This window comes from Bufo gargarizans, chromosome 4 (genome assembly GCF_014858855.1).
Source record: "Bufo gargarizans isolate SCDJY-AF-19 chromosome 4, ASM1485885v1, whole genome shotgun sequence".
Lineage (NCBI taxonomy): Eukaryota > Metazoa > Chordata > Amphibia > Anura > Bufonidae > Bufo > Bufo gargarizans.
Window position 1 is genome coordinate 472,860,845 of NC_058083.1, and position 27,229 is coordinate 472,888,073.

A 27,229-nucleotide genomic window follows, 5' to 3' on the forward strand; every position below is an offset into this window, starting at 1 on the left:
TCACCACAACAACAAATATATTATTTGGCCCAATGTATTGTATTCAAATTCAGCGGGATATAAATTTGAGGCCTAGTATTTAGGCGCTGGGTGACCGGTATGGATTTAGTGACAGAATTAGACTTGGAAATGCACAGAAGCGTGTGTGTGAAGTTATTCTGAATGACCCTATGTGCACCTTCAATATGATCTACCCTTTTAGGGATAGATTTCAAATAGCTCTGATATAGCAGAAACGACTAAATTATGAAATTGCTAAATTGGGAATTGTATTTCAACCCAGAACAAAAAATGTGCTTTGACGGACACTAAATAACTTTCCCAGCCACAACAGGACAGCGGTAACGAGAGATTTAGCGGGATATAAATTTGAGGCCTAGTATTTAGGCGCTGGGTGACAGGTATGGGTTTAGTGACAGAATTAGATTTGGAAATGCACAGTAGCGGGTGTGTGAAGTTATTCTGAATGACCCTATGTGCACCTTGAATATTATATACCCTTTTAGGGATAGATTTCAAATAGCTCTGATATAGCAGAAACCACTAAATTATGAAATTGCTAAATTGGGAATTGTATTTCAACCCAGAACAAGAAATGTGCTTGAACGGACACTAAATAACTCGCCCAGCTACAGCACTAAGGACAGATTTAGCGGGATATAAATTTGAGGCCTAGTATTTAGGCGCTGGGTGACAGGTATGGGTTTAGTGCCAGAATTAGACTTGGAAATACACAGTAGCGGGTGTGTGTGAAGTTATTCTGAATGACCCAATGTGCACCTTGAATATTATATACCCTTTTAGGGATAGATTTCAAATAGCTCTGATATAGCAGAAACCACTAAATTATGAAATTGCTAAATTGGGAATTGTATTTCAACCCAGAACAAGAAATGTGCTTGAACGGACACTAAATAACTCGCCCAGCTACAGCACTAGGGACAGATTTAGCGGGATATAAATTTGAGGCCTAGTATTTAGGCGCTGGGTGACAGGTATGGGTTTAGTGACAGAATTAGACTTGGAAATACACAGTAGCGGGTGTGTGTGAAGTTATTCTGAATGACCCAATGTGCACCTTGAATATTATATACCCTTTTAGGGATAGATTTCAAATAGCTCTGATATAGCAGAAACCACTAAATTATGAAATTGCTAAATTGGGAATTGTATTTCAACCCAGAACAAGAAATGTGCTTGAACGGACACTAAATAACTCGCCCAGCTACAGCACTAGGGACAGATTTAGCGGGATATAAATTTGAGGCCTAGTATTTAGGCGCTGGGTGACAGGTATGGGTTTAGTGCCAGAATTAGACTTGGAAATACACAGTAGCGGGTGTGTGTGAAGTTATTCTGAATGACCCAATGTGCACCTTGAATATTATATACCCTTTTAGGGATAGATTTCAAATAGCTCTGATATAGCAGAAACCACTAAATTATGAAATTGCTAAATTGGGAATTGTATTTCAACCCAGAACAAAAAATGTGCTTTGACGGACACTAAATAACTTTCCCAGCCACAACAGGACAGCGGTAACGAGAGATTTAGCGGGATATAAATTTGAGGCCTAGTATTTAGGCGCTGGGTGACAGGTATGGGTTTAGTGACAGAATTAGATTTGGAAATGCACAGTAGCGGGTGTGTGAAGTTATTCTGAATGACCCTATGTGCACCTTGAATATTATATACCCTTTTAGGGATAGATTTCAAATAGCTCTGATATAGCAGAAACCACTAAATTATGAAATTGCTAAATTGGGAATTGTATTTCAACCCAGAACAAGAAATGTGCTTGAACGGACACTAAATAACTCGCCCAGCTACAGCACTAAGGACAGATTTAGCGGGATATAAATTTGAGGCCTAGTATTTAGGCGCTGGGTGACAGGTATGGGTTTAGTGCCAGAATTAGACTTGGAAATACACAGTAGCGGGTGTGTGTGAAGTTATTCTGAATGACCCAATGTGCACCTTGAATATTATATACCCTTTTAGGGATAGATTTCAAATAGCTCTGATATAGCAGAAACCACTAAATTATGAAATTGCTAAATTGGGAATTGTATTTCAACCCAGAACAAGAAATGTGCTTGAACGGACACTAAATAACTCGCCCAGCTACAGCACTAGGGACAGATTTAGCGGGATATAAATTTGAGGCCTAGTATTTAGGCGCTGGGTGACAGGTATGGGTTTAGTGACAGAATTAGACTTGGAAATACACAGTAGCGGGTGTGTGTGAAGTTATTCTGAATGACCCAATGTGCACCTTGAATATTATATACCCTTTTAGGGATAGATTTCAAATAGCTCTGATATAGCAGAAACCACTAAATTATGAAATTGCTAAATTGGGAATTGTATTTCAACCCAGAACAAGAAATGTGCTTGAACGGACACTAAATAACTCGCCCAGCTACAGCACTAGGGACAGATTTAGCGGGATATAAATTTGAGGCCTAGTATTTAGGCGCTGGGTGACAGGTATGGGTTTAGTGACAGAATTAGACTTGGAAATACACAGTAGCGGGTGTGTGTGAAGTTATTCTGAATGACCCAATGTGCACCTTGAATATTATATACCCTTTTAGGGATAGATTTCAAATAGCTCTGATATAGCAGAAACCACTAAATTATGAAATTGCTAAATTGGGAATTGTATTTCAACCCAGAACAAGAAATGTGCTTGAACGGACACTAAATAACTCGCCCAGCTACAGCACTAGGGACAGATTTAGCTGGATATAAATTTGAGGCCTAGTATTTAGGCGCTGGGTGACAGGTATGGGTTTAGTGACAGAATTAGACTTGGAAATACACAGTAGCGGGTGTGTGTGAAGTTATTCTGAATGACCCAATGTGCACCTTGAATATTATATACCCTTTTAGGGATAGATTTCAAATAGCTCTGATATAGCAGAAACCACTAAATTATGAAATTGCTAAATTGGGAATTGTATTTCAACCCAGAACAAGAAATGTGCTTGAACGGACACTAAATAACTCGCCCAGCTACAGCACTAAGGACAGATTTAGCTGGATATAAATTTGAGGCCTAGTATTTAGGCGCTGGGTGACAGGTATGGGTTTAGTGCCAGAATTAGACTTGGAAATACACAGTAGCGGGTGTGTGTGAAGTTATTCTGAATGACCCAATGTGCACCTTGAATATTATATACCCTTTTAGGGATAGATTTCAAATAGCTCTGATATAGCAGAAACCACTAAATTATGAAATTGCTAAATTGGGAATTGTATTTCAACCCAGAACAAGAAATGTGCTTGAACGGACACTAAATAACTCGCCCAGCTACAGCACTAAGGACAGATTTAGCGGGATATAAATTTGAGGCCTAGTATTTAGGCGCTGGGTGACAGGTATGGGTTTAGTGCCAGAATTAGACTTGGAAATACACAGTAGCGGGTGTGTGTGAAGTTATTCTGAATGACCCAATGTGCACCTTGAATATTATATACCCTTTTAGGGATAGATTTCAAATAGCTCTGATATAGCAGAAACCACTAAATTATGAAATTGCTAAATTGGGAATTGTATTTCAACCCAGAACAAGAAATGTGCTTGAACGGACACTAAATAACTCGCCCAGCTACAGCACTAGGGACAGATTTAGCTGGATATAAATTTGAGGCCTAGTATTTAGGCGCTGGGTGACAGGTATGGGTTTAGTGCCAGAATTAGACTTGGAAATACACAGTAGCGGGTGTGTGTGAAGTTATTCTGAATGACCCAATGTGCACCTTGAATATTATATACCCTTTTAGGGATAGATTTCAAATAGCTCTGATATAGCAGAAACCACTAAATTATGAAATTGCTAAATTGGGAATTGTATTTCAACCCAGAACAAGAAATGTGCTTGAACGGACACTAAATAACTCGCCCAGCTACAGCACTAGGGACAGATTTAGCGGGATATAAATTTGAGGCCTAGTATTTAGGCGCTGGGTGACAGGTATGGGTTTAGTGACAGAATTAGACTTGGAAATACACAGTAGCGGGTGTGTGTGAAGTTATTCTGAATGACCCAATGTGCACCTTGAATATTATATACCCTTTTAGGGATAGATTTCAAATAGCTCTGATATAGCAGAAACCACTAAATTATGAAATTGCTAAATTGGGAATTGTATTTCAACCCAGAACAAGAAATGTGCTTGAACGGACACTAAATAACTCGCCCAGCTACAGCACTAAGGACAGATTTAGCGGGATATAAATTTGAGGCCTAGTATTTAGGCGCTGGGTGACCGGTATGGATTTAGTGACAGAATTAGACTGGGATATGGCCAAAAAATAAACAGACTATTGCTGGTTAAATGCACTTGGTGTGACAGCTTCACCCTGATGTAGGCTTTAGCCAAAAAACAACCACACTATTGAGGGTTAAATGCACTTGGTGACAGGCGCAGCTTGCCCCTGATTTAGTATATGGCCAAAAAATGAACAGACTATTGCTGGTTAAATGCACTTGGTGTGACAGCTTCACCCTGATGTAGGCTTTAGCCAAAAAACAACCACACCATTGAGGGTTAAATGCACTTGGTGACAGGCGCAGCTTGCCCCTGATTTTGTATATGGCCAAAAAATGAACAGACTATTGCTGGTTAAATGCACTTGGTGTGACAGCTTCACCCTGATGTAGGCTTTAGCCAAAAAACAACCACACCATTGAGGGTTAAATGCACTTGGTCGCAGCTTGTGCTGGCGCACCACAAGACACAAAATGGCCGCCGATCACCCCAGAAAAATGTGACTGACAAACGGTCTGGGCAGCCTAAAAACAGTGAGCAATTGAGGATCAGCAGCTCAATGATCCACAGCTGCAGATCGATCAGTTAATCAAGTCCTTTGGAGGAGTTAATCTGCCTAATCTCGCCCTACTGTCGCAGCCGCAACCTCTCCCTACGCTAATCAGAGCAGAGTGACGGGCGGCGCTATGTGACTCCAGCTTAAATAGAGGCTGGGTCACATGGTGCTCTGGCCAATCACAGCCATGCCAATAGTAGGCATGGCTGTGATGGCCTCTTGGGGCAAGTAGTATGACGCTTGTTGATTGGCTGCTTTGCAGCCTTTCAAAAAGCGCCAAGAAAGCGTCACAAAAGCGCGAAGAAAGCGACGAACACCGAACCCGAACCCGGACTTTTACGAAAATGTCCGGGTTCGGGTCCGTGTCACGGACACCCCAAAATTCGGTACGAACCCGAACTATACAGTTCGAGTTCGCTCATCCCTAGTCATAGACACTGTCATGACAAATGATAAGCTAAAATGGTACGGATGTAGCAGGGTTAACACACATGCTTTATGAGACATGTTATCTAAACTAAATTCAACTAAATGCGTTAAGCTTTTGTTTCAAGATAACGCGACGAGTTATGAAATTTGAGTTAAGAGTGTGTGTGTTACCCGTGCTACATCTGTATATACAAAAATCTTGTCTTATCTTAAAGGGGTTGTCTGGTTTTATGATATTGAAGACCTATCCTCAGAATAGGTCATCAATAACTCCAACTCCCAGCAACGCCCCCCTTCTTCCGTGATCAGCTGTTTAAAGGGGACGTGGCAATTGTGCCCTGTATCCTGTTAAATATCTCCCAGCACACTGTCTAGATTGTAGTGGTACTGCAGAGTAATTACAGCCGTTTATCTCATTCAAGTGAATGTTGGAAGAAGCTGTAATTCCATCTAGACGTCATGCAGGTAAACACAAGTGCTGCCTAAAACAGCGGATCGGTGGGGGTGCCAGGAGTCAGACCCCGACTCATCTGATATTGATGACCTATCCTGAGGACAGCCACTTTAACTTCTATAGTATTTCTATATATCTGTAGCATGTGATTGGCTGCAACTCTCACGTGTCCCCCCCACCCTCCCTGTTCGACAGACGTTGATCTAAGCATAGCAGGGAGCAGAATAGCTGGCACGGGACCTTCTGAAATAAAAACCAGAAGCAGGGACCAGGAAAGGATGATCTCCACCACAGGTTGGCAACTATGGGAGGTCTATTTTACTCTTGGATAGCCCCTATAAGAGCTGGCACAGCTCAGCATTCTTTGCTGACTCAATGTCTATATACAGCTTGCTCTGTTGATTTCCATCCTAGGAAGTTCAATGTTTACACCAAAAACTGGAATCATCTCATAGAGGTTAAATTAACTGCCCCCTGAATTGTAGTGGTCCATATAAAGAGGTAACCCAGTAGAAAAAAAAGTTGTCCAATGGCATTCAAACTATTAAAAAAATAAACGAGCCTATTCTCACTTTGCAAATCCCCCACTGCTGCAGTTCCAAAATCACACCGGTTTCTCTCCTGCTCTCCACTTCCTACTGACATCCCGACATAGCAGGAAATTGCTGGGAATGCTGCTCAGCCAACCACTGTCTGCAGCTATGACCCACCTCAGCCTGTAATTGACTGCATATCATTCACCGCATTCAGGACGTCAGGAGGAAGTGGAGTACACTGGAGTGGATCCAGTCACGATCAGAACCTGTACCTTGCCTGGCATGTTCCTCCAGCCCTGACCTCTGGCTTAACTATGACTATGCCTGACACCTCCCACTTCCCATTTACTAACCCTGTCTGAGTTCCTGACCTTAATATTTGTAGGTGCCACAGTCACAGTACTATGCAAAGACTACTCCATGGATTGTGACCTAGGGATTCCATGTAGTGAAATTAAGATCCCTCTACAGCAAAAAAAAACAGGGAATCCCTTAGACTCCATTGCCCGATTTAGCCAGCAGCAATCAGATTGTAGTAATCAGATTGTAGGGTCCAATGATACTACTCTCTGGTACGCAAACCATAACATAGGACACACTTGGTGGCGCAGCATAACTCAGTACAAAAATTTGAGAGAGTCTCAGCACAATCTTAACAACTCACAGCTCCACCATAAACATCGGTTAAACTTTCTAAATGCAAACACAGTTTAAACATTGTATTGAACCCTGAAACGCATTGTTGGTGTTGCAATAAATCAATTTCTCAGATTTGTTTTTGGTGTCTTTGGATCGATCATCACCACCACTTTTCACACTACTACCTATATCATCAGCAGATTATTACCAACTCACAAATGCAGCTCCACCTTGAAAAATATAGTGCACATACCACAAAAGAAGACAACAAGGACAAAAATAATAACATTACAACTGCATTTTTGGTATAACGTAATGATGCTATAAAACTCACGGTTACTTGATACCAGACTGTCTCCAGGGGTAGCAGCCGACAAGATGGGGTGGGGAAGATGTTCAATCCCTAGGTTGTCCTAAGAATACCCCTGCCTAAAAACGGAGCACCTGCTAAACCCTGAGAGACCCTGGATGTCCCTACTGGCTTCTTCACACTTCCCGACGTGTTTCCCCAAGTGGCGATGTCCACATGGTTCATCAGGGGATTCTGGTTCAGCACTTAAACGATGAGTAAGTGCTGTAGATGTTACTAAAAATTCTCAAGATGTGGACACCAAGATGAAAAGGAGTTCACCAGCCATTCCACTAGTGCCTCATTTTAAAGCTCTACAAAGTGCGCGTGTCTGACATCACTTCCTTCAGACGTCACTTCCGGTCATGTGATCGGCAGGTATAATGATAATTGAACATAATATTAAGATGAAAACCATACTATAGCCTAAGTCAACATAATTAAAAATACAAACATAGAGTCAGCTCAAGTTATGTAAGCTGGAAATGCTGACTTAGATACGCTGAGGCCTGAAGAGGCGTGCCTGGTGCGGTGTGGAATGCACTAATGGTACACCCAGGAGGTGGAATGCATGCTGCGCTCCAAGGACCGAAAGTCCAGTGCTGATAGGCGGAAATGGCACTTCAGCGGAGCGCAGGCAGCGTGAAACTGCTGCCATGGATACAGGAAGCTTCCAGGCGGTAACAGCAATGCGCCTCTGCTTTTACATTACAGGGCCTAAATAGAGAGCAAAATTGGTGCCCAGATGAGGGGGAACAAAAAGGGACATACAATATATACAGAGACCTAATACCCCATTTTTGATAAAAGGGCCAGGGAGTCCCGAATAGATAATGTGTACACACAGTGGCCCTTTTTGGCTAAGATATAAAAACAGGATTATTGTCTGTACACTGACAAGGTGAACTGATACTAACTATAAAATTAACACTGACAATGCTAGAGAACTAATTGGCTATAGGGAACAGGAGAAGGAGATCTGTTCATTGAGATCAAGTGGGTTCACAGTTTTAGGCCGGTGAATCCACTCCGCCTCCTTACGGAGAATCCCTCCCTATCCCAGTCACCACTTCTAGAAGATCTACACACCATGTCTATCACCTGGAAACGTAAGACTCAAAAATCACCCGAGTGATATTTCAAGAGATGTCTCGCTAACGGTTTATCCCTCTGATGATTGATATCACCAATGTGGTCCCCCACCCGCCTTCGTACTTCCCATTTCGTTTTGCCCACATAATTAAATGGACACAGGCAGGGTTCTACAATTAGCAAAGTCCCTCATGACGTAACTATTTTCTGTGGATACACTGGAAAAGCTTGTAGATTTTAAAGGGAACCTGTCACCGGGATTTTGGGTATAGAGCTGAGGACATGGGTTGCTAGATGGCCGCTAGCACATCCGCAATATCCAGTCCCCATAGCTCTGTGTGCTTTTATTGTGTCAAAAAAACCGATTTGATACATATGCAAATTAACCTGAGATGAGTCCTGTACGTGAGATGAGTCAGGGACAGGACTCATCTCGGGTTAATTTGCATATGTATCAAATTGTTTTTTTCACACAATAAAAGCACACAGAGCTATGGGGACTGGGTATTGCGGATGTGCTAGCGGCCATCTAGCAACCCTTGTCCTCAGCTCTATACACAAAATCCCGGTGACAGGTTCCCTTTAAGATCAGCGGGCAACAGATACAATCATTCCCACATTTGAAGGTCCCACACGGTTTGTGACTAAGCCAAGTACCAATCTGAGGGGGTGCTTGGTAATGACTATGGACTAGTCTGTCCCTGGTGGATCTACCCCTTCTATAGGTGAATAATGATGAGCGGCAGGGGCAATATTTGAATTCGCAATATTTCACGAATATTTGGTAGAATATTCATCATACATTCGCAAATTCGAGATAATTTTCTTGATCTCGAAAAACCGGCAATGTAATATTCCCGTAATGCATGCAAAATACATGCGTGGGTCAGTATAGCTACATTTTTCAAGCTGCTAGAAGTTTCCTGAGACTGAAGAAAATGGTTGGCACGGCAGAACATTACAATAGCTTTATATGCAGATAGAGTGCTCCAATATATTCACGATTGAGAAATCGGCACTAATGGTGAGAATATTTAGGCGCAATACGTGCCACTTCACATTTTAACAGGTCTCACTACTTTGCATGTCTCTCACTTGTACCCGAAAGGATTCAGTAGATGAGCAGTTCTCAAATATTGTCCCTTGGGGATCCCTCTTTTCAGACTCATGGGATGGTGGCTGTCCCACCGCTACAAACCATTAGTAGATGTGGGTTTATGGTAGGTGGCAATGTGTAATTCACCATTGGACTTAGAAATCCAGATATCGAAGAAAGCGATACTTTGTGGTTCAATTTCAAAAGTAAATCTGAGGCCAATTATGTTATTATTAAAATACTGAACAAAGGTCTTATAGTGACCCCAAAAGACAACATGCAATGTAAACTGATTACATTAATCGATAAAAACCATTGTATCTTCCCACCAGCCCAGGAGCAGGTTGGCATAGCTGGGGGCAGAGGTGCTCCCCATAGCAGTGCCCCTGAGCTGGTGGTAGTAAAGAGACTCAAAGAGGAAATAGTTATGTGTGAGCACAAATCGTAAAATCTTGAGGACAAATAAGCTGTGTGCCTGATATTGGTTACCCCTAGATTTTAAAAAAAATTATAGGCCGCTATAGTGTGGGATTCTAGTGTAAAGAGCCTCCACATCAATAGAGGCCAAGTACACATTGTCATCAATCGTAATGTTGTCGATTTTCAACATAAGGTCAATCGTGTCCCTCAAATAAGACAGGAGGGAGACCACAAAGGGACTCCCAATACTATAGGGCGACCTTTTAGGAGGGGGGAAACCCTTATGGATTTTAGGTAGTGCGAATGTGGGGATGTTTTGGTGTCATAAATTTAAGTTCATCACAAGAGATGATTTTATCTTCAAATGCCTGCACAAGAATGGTCTCGGGTATAGTTAGAAATTCAGAAGTGGGGTTCCTATCAAATACCTTGTAACAAGTTCTATCGCTTAAAAGATTCAAGCACATCTTGCAGTATACTTGATGATCCATCAGTACTATGTTCCCTCCCTTATCAGAAGGTTTAAAAATTAGGGAGGGGTCATTTTCCAAGTTCTTAAGAGCTGTCAGTTAATTTTTGTCAAGATTGCCTGCACCACAGAGGTTGTATTCGGAAATCCTCTCAATCTGCTCAACCACCAGACTCGTAAAAATATCCAGTGCTTGATTATCCTGTGGTAGAGGCATCTAAGTGTTTTTTTCTCTTAAAGAAGTGAAGGGTCCCCGTACCAAGGGGGCGCTCATTATCGATCAACAGAAAGTTCAAAGTGCGCACTCCCTCCAGATTCTCGGCGGTGATCCCTAGTTTGGCACATGTCTCTATATCATGGGTTTTATCAAATGTCTTCCGCTTCAGCTTACGTATGAACAAGTTAATGTCCTTAACCCAGTTGAAAGCACTGAACCTAGTTGTTGGTACAAAATGTAAGCCATTAGACAAAACCCTCTCCTCCATTGGAGTCAGTATGTGTGGATAAATTCACAATCTTGTTTTCTTGTTGGGTTATTTCGGCTTTACTTGTTTCTGTACAGCTCATTCCTCCCTGTCTCTGAGTTGATAAGGGATCAAGCTCATGTCCCCCTCTAAAAAAGAATAAGAGGAAGGCAATGAGGTAGAAGAAATAGACATTCCAGTGGAGGATGATTTCTCCATCTGTGATTCTAAAGGTTGGGGATGGGGCTGGTTATTGCACTGTTGTCTTCCCCACCCCTTGCCCCTCTTGCTGGCCATCTTCTCTTACCCCTACCCCTGAACTGAGTTTTGTCTTAAATGTTGTACCGGACGTTCCATCATTATCAGAGGAATCAATATTCGTGGTCGAATTGTCTACAGACTGGGTAGATGGTGTATCATTCACAAATTCAAATACTTTTTTTATATCTGAACTCGGCCAGATCTCGGATAAACTGCCTATGTTTTCTTTCTTTCAGGATACACTGGTAACGTTCTACACCATTCTGCAGAATAGACTCACGTCTACTGAAATCAGCGTCAGTCTTAAATTTAAGCACTGACTCAATCAGATTATTCAAATGTTTAGATGTATTCTCAGATATACATCGTTCCTCATCCAACTATAGTTGCATGAATCTCAATGAGCTAGGTAAGGATTCTTGTTCCCATTTTTCCAGTAAAGTCAGAGAGCGTGATCTATGTGCAGGAACCAGATGTACCCTAAGGCCCTTTGGTACAATTTTATTCTTGATATAGTTCTCAAGGGACTGAGCCTCCCTCCAAGACCTCAAACTCTCTTTATACCCTTCATACAGATCTTTTTGAGAGTGGGTGTGTCATCAATCCCACTCTCACCCTCCTTCTCAGAGAACACTTAGAATTAGTGTTAATGGGTCCCTGTAGAAATCCTGCCATAACATTAATTAAAGACCCCACAGAAAATATGGTGTTAAAGCATAATTGGGGGAAATATCAACTATCACTGAGCGAACCCAAAACCCTTAAAATCGAACCTTTAATAAAGACAAAATATCGAACAAGTCTCAAAACATAGATAGCAATAAGATAATATACAAATGATAACTCATGCCTACACTAAGGCTTAATGTTCAATATAGTGCTCGTACCACAAAGGAAGACAACAAGGACAAAAATAATAACATTACAACTGCATTTTGGGTATAATGTAATGATACAGAAAATAACCAGAGGTTGCCGCTATAAAACTCATGGTTACCTTAAACCAGACTGTCTCCCCTGATGAACCATGTGGACATCGCCACTTGGGGAAACACGTCGGGAACTGTGAAGAAGTCAGCAGGGACATCCAGGGTCTCTCAGGGTTCAGCCACCGATAAGTGGGGTCTCCCCTTTTGGGGCAGGTGCTCTGCTTTTAGGCAGGGGTAGCCATAGGGACATTCCCCACCCCATCTTGTCGGCTGCTACCCCTGGAGACAGTCTGGTATCAAGTAACCATGAGTATTATACCTCTGGTTATTTTCTGCATCATTATGTTATACCAAAAATGCAGTTGTAATGTTATTATTTTTGTCCTTGTTGTCTTCCTTTGTGGCACGTGCACTATACTGACCATACGTGCACATTTGCCGATTAGCTGTTTGAAGAAACCGCAGCCTGTGAGTGCTGCAGCCTTCTCACAGCACACCAAGCACAGCGCCACCCATTGTATAGTGGCTGTGCTTGGTATTGCATCCCAGGACTATTCACTTTTATGAGAATCAGCTGCGCCCCGGCCATGTGACCAATGAATGTGACGTCACTGGCCTAGGAAGAGTTGCATTTTGTGCAGTATGTTTTCACTGAGCAGTCCAGCTTCTGTCTAGTCATCTGCATGAACACATAGGACACATACTAGACCTGTAATATGCCACTGTTCATATATGTGGCTGGCAGGATACATTCCTACATATTTAACTATAGAAAACCATATTTTGCTTCTAAGGATATTTTGTTTCTACCAGGTAGGAAATTATCTCCATTGGATTTAGCTTTAACAACATCAATAGACATTTTTTTATTAAATTAAGAAATTGATTTTATAATTTTAGCCATTATGTTTTTGCATTAATATCATCAGATGACAGAAAATGTAGTTACAGCTTCCTTATTGATCTGAGACATTGTGCTCTAAAGTACTCCTGTGACTGTATTATAAGCCGAAACTTGATTTTCTTCACTGCACCACAATTTTCAGATCACAGAAGATGTGCAGAGACTGCTGAAATGGTTCCAATACATTCTGTCTATATCCACAATAGAGAAATCTGTTTTCCTAAGCAGGTGGCCGTCTCCAAGAAGTGGTCTTTTGTATTATCTATCTCATATCATCTATCTATAAATCAATTTATCTCATATCTATAGATAGATAGATAGATAGATAGATATGAGATAGCTTTATAAATAGATATATATGAGATAGGTTTATAGATAGATGATATGCGATAGATAGATAGATAGATAGATAGATAGATAGATAGATAATACAAAAGACCACTTCTTGGAGACGGCCACCTGCTTAGGAAAACAGATTTCTCTATTGTGGATATAAGACTGTCACGGAAGGTGTACAGGAAACAAGACAATTCAAAATGAATATATGACTCACTGGACCCAAAACTAAGGAACAAAAAGGGAGACCCCTGCATAAGACCTGGCACTCTCCCTGACTGCTCAGCCTATGCGAACATCCCAATGGTAGATGATCGCATATCCTCGTACCTTGACTGTATAACACCTGAACACCCTACAATAGTGAGGGGACATGACCACCGGCTCCCTACACTAGACACGGAGGGAGTCAGGGTCACCTGGGATCCAGCAAACAGAAAATCACAAATGAATGTACAACAGTTATCTTGTAGAAGACTGGAAAATAGGATCAGCATGCACACACACTCCAGGAAGTTGTATAAACCGCACACTAATGCATTATGGGGAGGAATTTAAAGGGATGCAATCAGTCCAACTACAAGACAGCTGAGAGAGGCTAACGAGATGAGGAACTGAAAACCAAAACAAAGAAAGTGCAAGGAGGAGGTTCTGCAAGGCATCTGTCAGAGCTTCTCAGATGTCTGGTTGTGACATAGACAGAATGTATTGAAACCATTTCAGCAGTCTCTGCACATCTTCTGTGATCTGAAAATTGTGGTGCAGTGAAGAAAATCAAGTTTTGGCTTATCTTTATCTATCTATCTATCTACTGACTGATCAATCAATTGATCACCTAATCAAATTATTTTATTATTGAAATGTCCACTGACCAAGTCGTCATTGATAGTGCAACTACTCACTGAATTAAAGGATTTATCTGAGTGTTTAAGGCCTCTTGCACATGTTTTTTTGCGGACTGTATGCAAAACCGTTCACTACAGACAAGGATAGTACTGTTCTGTTCCGCAAAATATTGAATGCACACGGATGTCATTCGTATTTTTTGCGGACGTCAAAATCCATACGGTCATGTACCAGAGGCCTAAAACTGATGATTAGTGATGGACGAACATCGGCCGGGACGGTTCTCGAACGCAAACGCGTGTTTGCGGCGGGCACAATTGACTTTAATGGCAGGCGAACCTTAAAAACCTTCAGGTCATATTTGTAGCCACCAAATACTTACTAGAAGTGCACAAATAGTCCCACAACATGGACAGTGACATGGCAAAAATTCCCACAAAAAATATGTCTTTTAATCAAGGGCCATTTTTATGCGTCCTAATGGGAAACTCTCAAAAATGTGCCCTGCTGGAGCCTAGAATTTTTTTATTTTAGGCCACGGAGGTACAGGCCCCAAAAATTTGGCATTCACCTGACAGAAAAGAACTTGTGATGATGTGGCTAGAGGTACGTTAAGCGGTCACTGACTAAAAATTTTACTGTGGGCCACTGGAGTAGAGGCCCCAAAAATTAGGCATTCGTCTGACAGAAAAGGCTTTTTATGCTGCTGTATATACATAAGGACAAGGACCATTTTTTGTTCTGGGTGGTGGCAGATATGTGTGAGCTGGTATTAGGAAATTCTATTAAACGTGGTCGTCATAGGTGTTGAATTCCTCACAAATCCATGCCTCATTTATTTTTTGAAATGTGAGGTAGTCCACACTGTCGTGAGCTAGACGAGTGCGTTTTTCAGTCAAGATCCCCCTTGCTGCGCTGAACGTTGTTTCGGACAGGACAAGGAGCAAGCCAAGAGTTCCATGGCAAATTGTGCCAGCTCTAGCCACAGGTCAAGCCTGCACACCCAGTAGTCCAGGGGATCCACGCTTCTCAGAGCGTCCACATTGGCTGTTAACCCGATGTAGTTGGACACCTGTTGGTCTAGGCGTTCCCTGAGGCTGGATCTGGATGGAGGCTGTCGATGGGTTGGCTGCAAGAATGATCTCATATCCGAAGTGACCAACGCATCTTCAAACCGCCCTCTTCTTGCAGGTGCGGTATGATTGGTACCAGCACCTGTTTCACTGTAGGTGGAAATTCCTCTGCCAGCGCCCGCAAGAGCAGAATGCAGCATCTCTCGCAGCAAGGCCTGGAAATGCTGCATTCTGCCAGCTCTCTGTGATGCTGGTAACATGCCCTCCATTTGTGTTTGTACCGGGTGCCTAAGTACGTTGCCACCCAGTAATGGTCTTTGCCCTTTATGCTTTTTATACGGGGGTCCCTCTTCAAACACTGGAGCATGAAGGCCCCCATTTGCGCTAAATTAGAAGCGGTGGAGCGCCCTGGCTCCTGCTCATTGCCCAGGAGAATGTGGTCCTCGGTCTCCTCCTCCCAGCCACGGACAACACCAGGGATCCCCAAAAAGTTTAAATTCCCCTTTAAAGACTGCTCTTCTTGCTCCTCCTCCTCCCCCCCCCCCCTTTCCACCATCCTCCTATGACTCCTTTAGTCTTTGCTAACTTGTCTCAGATGGAGTAGCCCCCCTGGGAATTCATTCAGCATTGCGACTTCCACATTTTCCAGCTCCTGCTCCTCGACAGCTTAATCAATGGCACATTGCAATGCACGCTCCAGAAAGAAGGCGTAAGGTACGATTTCACTGATGGCGCCCTGGCTGCGACTGACTAGTTTGGTGATCTCATCAAATGGCCGCAGAAGTCTGAATGCATCGCGCATGTGCAGCCACTGGCGCGGTGAAAAGAAACCAAGCTCCCCAGAACCTGTCCTGCTGCAGAGTTCGTACAGGTAGTCATTAACGGCACGTTTTTGCTGAAGCAGCCTATCAATCATATACAAGGTGGAGTTCCAGCGAGTCGGACTGTGATAAATCAGACGTCTGACGGGCTGGCGGTGTCTCCGCTGAACCTCAGCAAGGCTAGCCATGGTCGTGTAAGATCTTCTAGAGATTTTTCTGGCCTGCCACAAGACGTCCTGGACCCGGGGTATTTGTCAACTAATTGCTGCACGACTAAGTTCAGGATGTATGCCATGCACGGCATATGTGTCATTTTGCCCTGTTTCAACGCGCTCAGCAGATTGGCATGTTTGTTAGACCACGTGTCTGTGGTCAGATGTATCTTGGTACCGACATTGTGTGCCAGAGATATATTTACTTGCCGCTGAATGTGACCATATAGCTCTGGGATGCCCTTCTGGGAGAAATATTTCCTTCCGGGACCTTCCATTGTGGTGTGCCAATGGCCACAAATTTTCTAAAGGCCTCTGAGTCCACCAGTTTATATGGCAGTAGTTGGCGGACTAGCAGTTCTGACAAGCCAGTGGTCAGCCGTTGGGCAAGAGGGTTATCTGGTGACATCAACTTTTTACGCTCAAACATTTGGGCCACGGAAGCCTGTCTTCTGACAGATGAACGCGACGACGGCACTGTGGAAAGTGGAGTGGAGGAAAAATTGGAGGAGAAGGAGAAGAGGTAGGATGTGGAGCATCGGGAGTGTGGCTTTGTGGGTTCTGACAGCGTTGCTCCCACTGGGCTCAATGATGGGAGGCCAGGTGCCTTCTTAAGGCGGTCATCCCTAGGTGAGTATTGGGCTTACCGCAACTTATACATTGACAGCACAAGCTGCAGATGGCAACACTATTGTCATCAGCTGACACGTTAAAAAAATCCCACATTGCGGAGCAATGTACTGGGATCCTGGGAGCGCCAGATGTGACCATGCATGGTATATGGCTCACTCCAGAAACATTTGCAGTCTGCTTTTTCCTCCTGTGCCCTGCCAGCTTTGCCTGCTTCTCATCCTTCTCCTCCCTCTCTGCTGCTCCGTCTCTCCCTCTGAACTCCCCTCCTCTTCCTCTCTTGTGGGCACCCACGTGACGTCCTTCGACACGTCATCATCGTCACCTTCACCACCACTGACATTTGAGATCTCGAAGTAGGCAGCAACAGCGGGGACCTCCTCAATGGGCTGGTCTGGGTACTGTTGTCAGACTGCTGGGTGGTGGTCGTCGCTACCTCCTCTTCCTTAACGGATGTCAAGAATGGCTGTGCATCGGTAAGATTTGGGAATAAAGGGGAAAATAATTCCTCTGAATCGAGTGGAGGGGCTGTGGTGGTGATGGTGGTGGTGTTTTTGGGGGTGCACACAGCAGAGAGTGAGGAGAGTGCAGATACAGAGGATGAGGAGGGTGCAGAAGCGGAAGGCTGACTGAGCCACTCAACCAACTCTGATGCGTTCTTTGAAGTAATCGCACGCACCTTCTCCAAATTTCCACTTAGGCTCTGGCCAGGTGCACCTGCCCGACCCCTACCACCCCAGCGGAATGCCTGCCTCTTCCTCTGCTTGTCATTTTCAAAATGACCCTGTGTCTAAATCCCTATAGAAGAGCAGTTTTTGTGGAAGCAGGTATATCGCAGGCCTCAATCAATATATGGTGGAAACAGGTATATCAAAGCCCTTAATCAGTATTTTGTGGAAGCAGATATATCGTAGGCCTCAATCAATATTTTGTGGAAGCAGGTATATCAAACCCTTTAATCAGTATTTTGTGAAAGCAGGTATCTCGCAGGCCTCAATCAATATTTGGTGAAAGCAGGTATATCAATTCCCTTAATCAGTATTTTGTGGAAGCAGGTATATTGCAGGCCTCAATCAATATTTGGTGGAAACAGGTATATCAAAGCCCTTAATCAGTATTTTGTGGAAACAGGTATATTGTAGGCCTCAATCAATATTTTGTGGAAGCAGGTATATCAAACCCCTTAATCAGTATTTTGTGGAAGCAGGTATTTCGCAGGCCTCAATCAATATTTGGTTGAAGCAGCCATATATCAATCCCCTTAATCAGTATTTTGTGAAAGCAGGTATATATCACAGGCCTCATTCAATATTTGGTGGAAACAGGTATATCAAACCCCTTAATCAGAATTTTGTGGAAGCAGGTATATCGCTGTCACAGTCGTATTGTTGTTTGACCGTGATGCAGTTGCCGTGCAGACTGGTTGCCAGGGGCAAAGTGTAGTTTACGGTTTGAACGCGCACTTCCCCTTTTAGGTGTGTCTCCCTGCTGTTTGGTGTGTGAGGGGTTAATCTTCTAGCTGGTGGGGATTTAGGTGTGTCCTGGGTGTGGCCACTTTGTGGATATTACCTGTGGCTTTTTTGGCTGGAGTCAGTGGTTCTCCAGCCTTGTTTGGTGTTGGAGCTCTGCTCATCTCCTGGGTGAATCTGCCATGTCCTTGAGGGCCACCTTGTTGGACATAAATTGTCTCCCCTTGTATCCTCCATGTACCCTCACCTCTCTTTTTGTATGTCTGGTGTGGGTTTATGTTCTGGGTGTGGTGTATGTCTAGTGCGTTGTTACATGTCTGGTTTGTTGATGTTGTGTCCAGCATGTCTGCTAGACATTTCCCCTGTCTGTTGTTTCCTTAGAAAGGGGGCCCCATTGGTTTTCCAGAGGGGTTAAACAGAAGTCTAGGATGTGCAGTTGCTGAAGTGCTGGTTCCTGTGTGTCTTTATGTACTGCATCCTTATGCTGTTGGATTGCAGTGCGTTTGTATGGGTTCTAGTTTTCTACAGTGTGTTCTTCTTTGGTGCCTTCCAGCAGCTGCAGCAGGTAAGTGACCAGGTTTACTGTTGTTCTTGGTTCAGTTGTCTCTGGCCACTGGTTACTTACCTGTCATTCTACTTGTTGTTCTTTTCCTTTGTTGCTAGGCCTGTGGTAGACTCCGGTTCATCCGTGTCGTGGATGAACCTGGTTGTTTCTTATTCCTGACTAGGGATGAGCGAACTCGAACTGTATAGTTCGGGTTCGTACCGAATTTTGGGGTGTCCGTGACACGGACCCGAACCCGGACATTTTCGTAAAAGTCCGGGTTCGGGTTCGGTGTTCGTCGCTTTCTTCGCGCTTTTGTGACGCTTTCTTGGCGCTTTTTGAAAGGCTGCAAAGCAGCCAATCAACAAGCGTCATACTACTTGCCCCAAGAGGCCATCACAGCCATGCCTACTATTGGCATGGCTGTGATTGGCCAGAGCACCATGTGACCCAGCCTCTATTTAAGCTGGAGTCACATAGCGCCGCCCGTCACTCTGCTCTGATTAGCGTAGGGAGAGGTTGCGGCTGCGACAGTAGGGCGAGATTAGGCAGATTAACTCCTCCAAAGGACTTGATTAACTGATCGATCTGCAGCTGTGGATCATTGAGCTGCTGATCCTCAATTGCTCACTGTTTTTAGGCTGCACAGACCGTTTGTCAGTCACATTTTTCTGGGGTGATCGGCGGCCATTTTGTGTCTTGTGGTGCGCCAGCACAAGCTGCGACCAAGTGCATTTAACCCTCAATGGTGTGGTTGTTTTTTGGCTAAAGCCTACATCAGGGTGAAGCTGTCACACCAAGTGCATTTAACCAGCAATAGTCTGTTCATTTTTTGGCCATATACAAAATCAGGGGCAAGCTGCGCCTGTCACCAAGTGCATTTAACCCTCAATGGTGTGGTTGTTTTTTGGCTAAAGCCTACATCAGGGTGAAGCTGTCACACCAAGTGCATTTAACCAGCAATAGTCTGTTCATTTTTTGGCCATATACTAAATCAGGGGCAAGCTGCGCCTGTCACCAAGTGCATTTAACCCTCAATGGTGTGGTTGTTTTTTGGCTAAAGCCTACATCAGGGTGAAGCTGTCACACCAAGTGCATTTAACCAGCAATAGTCTGTTCATTTTTTGGCCATATACTAAATCAGGGGCAAGCTGCGCCTGTCACCAAGTGCATTTAACCCTCAATGGTGTGGTTGTTTTTTGGCTAAAGCCTACATCAGGGTGAAGCTGTCACACCAAGTGCATTTAACCAGCAATAGTCTGTTCATTTTTTGGCCATATACTAAATCAGGGGCAAGCTGCGCCTGTCAACAAGTGCATTTAACCCTCAATGGTGTGGTTGTTTTTTGGCTAAAGCCTACATCAGGGTGAAGCTGTCACACCAAGTGCATTTAACCAGCAATAGTCTGTTCATTTTTTGGCCATATACTAAATCAGGGGCAAGCTGCGCCTGTCACCAAGTGCATTTAACCCTCAATGGTGTGGTTGTTTTTTGGCTAAAGCCTACATCAGGGTGAAGCTGTCACACCAAGTGCATTTAACCAGCAATAGTCTGTTCATTTTTTGGCCATATACTAAATCAGGGGCAAGCTGCGCCTGTCACCAAGTGCATTTAACCCTCAATGGTGTGGTTGTTTTTTGGCTAAAGCCTACATCAGGGTGAAGCTGTCACACCAAGTGCATTTAACCAGCAATAGTCTGTTTATTTTTTGGCCATATCCCAGTCTAATTCTGTCACTAAATCCATACCGGTCACCCAGCGCCTAAATACTAGGCCTCAAATTTATATCCAGCTAAATCTGTCCCTAGTGCTGTAGCTGGGCGAGTTATTTAGTGTCCGTTCAAGCACATTTCTTGTTCTGGGTTGAAATACAATTCCCAATTTAGCAATTTCATAATTTAGTGGTTCCTGCTATATCAGAGCTATTTGAAATCTATCCCAAAAAGGGTATATAATATTCAAGGTGCACATAGGGTCATTCAGAATAACTTCACACACACGCTTCTGTGCATTTCCAAGTCTAATTCTGTCACTAAATCCATACCGGTCACCCAGCGCCTAAATACTAGGCCTCAAATTTATATCCCGCTAAATCTCTCGTTACCGCTGTCCTGTTGTAGCTGGGAAAGTTATTTAGTGTCCGTCAAAGCACATTTTTTGTTCTGGGTTGAAGTACAATTCCCAATTTAGCAATTTCATAATTTAGTGGTTTCTGCTATATCAGAGCTATTTGAAATCTATCCCTAAAAGGGTATATAATATTCAAGGTGCACATTGGGTCATTCAGAATAACTTCACACACACCCGCTACTGTGTATTTCCAAGTCTAATTCTGTCACTAAACCCATACCTGTCACCCAGCGCCTAAATACTAGGCCTCAAATTTATATCCCGCTAAATCTCTCGTTACCGCTGTCCTGTTGTAGCTGGGAAAGTTATTTAGTGTCCGTCAAAGCACATTTTTTGTTCTGGGTTGAAGTACAATTCCCAATTTAGCAATTTCATAATTTAGTGGTTTCTGCTATATCAGAGCTATTTGAAATCTATCCCTAAAAGGGTATATAATATTCAAGGTGCACATAGGGTCATTCAGAATAACTTCACACACACGCTTCTGTGCATTTCCAAGTCTAATTCTGTCACTAAATCCATACCGGTCACCCAGCGCCTAAATACTAGGCCTCAAATTTATATCCCGCTGAATTTGAATACAATACATTGGGCCAAATAATATATTTGTTGTTGTGGTGAACCATAACAATGAGAAAAACATCTAGTAAGGGACGCGGACGTGGACATGGTCGTGGTGGTGTTAGTGGACCCTCTGGTGCTGGGAGAGGACGTGGCCGTTCTGCCACATCCACACGTCCTAGTGTACCAACTACCTCAGGTCCCAGTAGCCGCCAGAATTTACAGCGATATATGGTGGGGCCCAATGCCGTTCTAAGGATGGTAAGGCCTGAGCAGGTACAGGCATTAGTCAATTGGGTGGCCGACAGTGGATCCAGCACGTTCACATTATCTCCCACCCAGTCTTCTGCAGAAAGCGCACAGATGGCGCCTAAAAACCAACCCCATCAGTCTGTCACATCACCCCCATGCATACCAGGGAAACTGTCTCAGCCTCAAGTTATGCAGCAGTCTCTTATGCTGTTTGAAGACTCCGCTGGCAGGGTTTCCCAAGGGCATCCACCTAGCCCTTCCCCAGCGGTGAAAGACATAGAATGCACTGACGCACAACCACTTATGTTTCCTGATGATGAGGACATGGGAATACCACCTCAGCATGTCTCTGATGATGACGAAACACAGGTGCCAACTGCTGCGTCTTTCTGCAGTGTGCAGACTGAACAGGAGGTCAGGGATCAAGACTGGGTGGAAGACGATGCAGGGGACGATGAGGTCCTAGACCCCACATGGAATGAAGGTCGTGCCACTGACTTTCACAGTTCGGAGGAAGAGGCAGTGGTGAGACCGAGCCAACAGCGTAGCAAAAGAGGGAGCAGTGGGCAAAAGCAGAACACCCGCCGCCAAGAGACTCCGCCTGCTACTGACCGCCGCCATCTGGGACCGAGCACCCCAAAGGCAGCTTCAAGGAGTTCCCTGGCATGGCACTTCTTCAAACAATGTGCTGACGACAAGACCCGAGTGGTTTGCACGCTGTGCCATCAGAGCCTGAAGCGAGGCATTAACGTTCTGAACCTGAGCACAACCTGCATGACCAGGCACCTGCATGCAAAGCATGAACTGCAGTGGAGTAAACACCTTAAAACCAAGGAAGTCACTCAGGCTCCCCCTGCTACCTCTTCTGCTGCTGCCGCCTCGGCCTATTCTGCTGCTGCCGCCTCAGCCTCTTCCTCCGCCTCTGGAGGAACGTTGGCACCTGCCGCCCAGCAAACAGGGGATGTACCACCACCACCACCACCACCACCTCCGTCACCAAGCGTCTCAACCATGTCACACGCCAGCGTTCAGCTCTCCATCTCACAAACATTTGATAGAAAGCGTAAATTCCCACCTAGCCACCCTCGATCCCTGGCCCTGAATGCCAGCATTTCTAAACTACTGGCCTATGAAATGCTGTCATTTAGGCTGGTGGACACAGACAGCTTCAAACAGCTCATGTCGCTTGCTGTCCCACAGTATGTTGTTCCCAGCCGGCACTACTTCTCCAAGAGAGCCGTGCCTTCCCTGCACAACCAAGTATCCGATAAAATCAAGTGTGCACTGCGCAACGCCATCTGTAGCAAGGTCCACCTAACCACAGATACGTGGACCAGTAAGCACGGCCAGGGACGCTATATCTCCCTAACTGCACACTGGGTAAATGTAGTGGCAGCTGGGCCCCAGGCGGAGAGCTGTTTGGCGCACGTCCTTCCGCCGCCAAGGATCGCAGGGCAACATTCTTTGCCTCCTGTTGCCACCTCCTCCTTCTCGGCTTCCTCCTCCTCTTCTTCCACCTGCTCATCCAGTCAGCCACACACCTTCACCACCAACTTCAGCACAGCCCGGGGTAAACGTCAGCAGGCCATTCTGAAACTCATATGTTTGGGGGACAGGCCCCACACCGCACAGGAGTTGTGGCGGGGTATAGAACAACAGACCGACGAGTGGTTGCTGCCGGTGAGCCTCAAGCCCGGCCTGGTGGTGTGTGATAATGGGCGAAATCTCGTTGCAGCTCTGGGACTAGCCAATTTGACGCACATCCCTTGCTTGGCGCATGTGCTGAATTTGGTGGTGCAGAAGTTCATTCACAACTACCCCGACATGTCAGAGCTGCTGCATAAAGTGCGGGCCGTCTGTTCGCGCTTCCGGCGTTCACATCCTGCTGCTGCTCGCCTGTCTGCGCTACAGCGTAACTTCGGCCTTCCCGCTCACCGCCTCATATGCGACGTGCCCACCAGGTGGAACTCCACCTTGCACATGCTGGACAGACTGTGCGAGCAGCAGCAGGCCATAGTGGAGTTTCAGCTGCAGCACGCACGGGTCAGTCGCACTACAGAACAGCACCACTTCACCACCAATGACTGGGCCTCCATGCGAGACCTGTGTGCCCTGTTGCGCTGTTTCGAGTACTCCACCAACATGGCCAGTGGCGATGACACCGTTATCAGCGTTACAATACCACTTCTATGTCTCCTTGAGAAAACACTTAGGGCGATGATGGAAGAGGAGGTGGCCCAGGAGGAGGAGGAGGAGGAGGAGGAAGAGGGGTCATTTTTAGCACTTTCAGGCCAGTCTCTTCGAAGTGACTCAGAGGGAGGTTTTTGGCAACAGCAGAGGCCAGGTACAAATGTGGCCAGCCAGGGCCCACTACTGGAGGACGAGGAGGACGAGGATGAGGAGGAGGTGGAGGAGGATGAGGATGAAGCATGGTCACAGCGGGGTGGCACCCAACGCAGCTCGGGTCCATCACTGGTGCGTGGCTGGGGGGAAAGGCAGGACGATGACGATACGCCTCCCACAGAGGACAGATTGTCCTTACCCCTGGGCAGCCTGGCACACATGAGCGACTACATGCTGCAGTGCCTGCGCAACGACAGCAGAGTTGCCCACATTTTAACCTGTGCGGACTACTGGGTTGCCACCCTGCTGGATCCACGCTACAAAGACAATGTGCCCACCTTACTTCCTGCACTGGAGCGTGATAGGAAGATGCGCGAGTACAAGCGCACGTTGGTAGACGCGCTACTGAGAGCATTCCCAAATGTCACAGGGGAACAAGTGGAAGCCCAAGGCCAAGGCAGAGGAGGAGCAAGAGGTCGCCAAGGCAGCTGTGTCACGGCCAGCTCCTCTGAGGGCAGGGTTAGCATGGCAGAGATGTGGAAAACTTTTGTCAACACGCCACAGCTAACTGCACCACCACCTGATACGCAACGTGTTAGCAGGAGGCAACATTTCACTAACATGGTGGAACAGTACGTGTGCACACCCCTCCACGTACTGACTGATGGTTCGGCCCCATTCAACTTCTGGGTCTCTAAATTGTCCACGTGGCCAGAGCTAGCCTTTTATGCCTTGGAGGTGCTGGCCTGCCCGGCAGCCAGCGTTTTGTCTGAACGTGTATTCAGCACGGCAGGGGGCGTCATTACAGACAAACGCAGCCGCCTGTCTACAGCCAATGTGGACAAGCTGACGTTCATAAAAATGAACCAGGCATGGATCCCACAGGACCTGTCCGTCCCTTGTCCAGATTAGACATTAACTACCTCCCCATAACCATATATTATTGGACTCCAGGGCACTTCCTCATTCAATCCTATTTTTATTTTCATTTTACCATTATATTGCGATGCTACCCAAAGTTGAATGAACCTCTCCTCTGCCTGTGTGCTAGGCCTAAATATATGCCAATGGACTGTTGCAGTGGTGGCTGACATGAAGCCTGATTCTCTGCTATGACATGCAGACTAATTCTCTGCTGACATGAAGCCAGATTGTCTGTTACGGGACCTCTCTCCTCTGCCTGGGTGCTGGGCCTAAATTTATGCCAATGGACTGTTGCAGTGGTGGCTGACGTGAAGCCTGATTCTCTGCTATGACATGCAGACTGATTCTCTGCTGTCATGAAGCCAGATTGTCTGTTACGGGACCTCTCTGCTCTGCCTGTGTGCTAGGCCTAAATATATGCCAATGGACTGTTGCAGTGGTGGGTGACGTGAAGCCTGATTCTCTGCTATGATATGAAGACTGATTCTCTGCTGACATGAAGCCAGATTGTCTGTTACGGGACCTTTCTCCTCTGCCTGGGTTCTGGGCCTAAATTTATGAAAATTGACTCTTACAGTGGTGGGTGACGTGAAGCCTGATTCTCTGCTATGATATGAAGACTGATTCTCTGCTGACATGAAGCCAGATTCTCTGTTACGGGACCTCCCTCCTCTGCCTGGGTGCTGGGCCTGAATATATGCCAATGGACTGTTGCAGTGGTGGGTGACGTGAAGCCTGATTCTCTGCTATGACATGCAGACTAATTCTCTGCTGACATGAAGACAGATTCTCTGTTACGGGACCTCTCTCCTCTGCCTGTGTGTGTGCTGGGCCTAAATATATGCCAATGGACTGTTGCAGTGGTGGCTGACGTGAAGCCTCATTCTCTGCTATGACATGCAGACTAATTCTCTGCTGACATGAAGACAGATTCTCTGTTACGGGACCTCTCTCCTCTGCCTGTGTGTGTGCTGGGCCTAAATATATGCCAATGGACTGTTGCAGTGGTGGCTGACGTGAAGCCTGATTCTCTGCTATGACATGCAGACTAATTCTCTGCTGACATGAAGACAGATTCTCTGTTACGGGACCTCCCTCCTCTGCCTGGGTGCTGGGCCTGAATATATGCCAATGGACTGTTGCAGTGGTGGGTGACGTGAAGCCTGATTCTCTGCTATGACATGCAGACTAATTCTCTGCTGACATGAAGACAGATTCTCTGTTACGGGACCTCCCTCCTCTGCCTGGGTGCTGGGCCTAAATATATGCCAATGGACTGTTGCAGTGGTGGCTGACGTGAAGCCTCATTCTCTGCTATGACATGCAGACTGATTCTCTGCTGACATGAAGCCAGATCGTCTGTTACGGGACCTCTCTGCTCTGCCTGTGTGCTAGGCCTAAATATATGCCAATGGACTGTTGCAGTGGTGGGTGACGTGAAGCCTGATTCTCTGCTATGACATGCAGACTGATTCTCTGCTGACATGAAGCCAGATTCTCTGTTACGGGACCTCTCTCCTCTGCCTGTGTGTGTGCTGGGCCTAAATATATGCCAATGGACTGTTGCAGTGGTGGCTGACGTGAAGCCTCATTCTCTGCTATGACATGCAGACTAATTCTCTGCTGACATGAAGACAGATTCTCTGTTACGGGACCTCCCTCCTCTGCCTGGGTGCTGGGCCTAAATATATGCCAATGGACTGTTGCAGTGGTGGGTGACGTGAAGCCTGATTCTCTGCTATGATATGAAGACTGATTCTCTGCTGACATGAAGCCAGATTGTCTGTTACGGGACCTTTCTCCTCTGCCTGGGTTCTGGGCCTAAATTTATGAAAATTGACTCTTACAGTGGTGGGTGACGTGAAGCCTGATTCTCTGCTATGATATGAAGACTGATTCTCTGCTGACATGAAGCCAGATTCTCTGTTACGGGACCTCCCTCCTCTGCCTGGGTGCTGGGCCTGAATATATGCCAATGGACTGTTGCAGTGGTGGGTGACGTGAAGCCTGATTCTCTGCTATGACATGCAGACTAATTCTCTGCTGACATGAAGACAGATTCTCTGTTACGGGACCTCTCTCCTCTGCCTGTGTGTGTGCTGGGCCTAAATATATGCCAATGGACTGTTGCAGTGGTGGCTGACGTGAAGCCTCATTCTCTGCTATGACATGCAGACTAATTCTCTGCTGACATGAAGACAGATTCTCTGT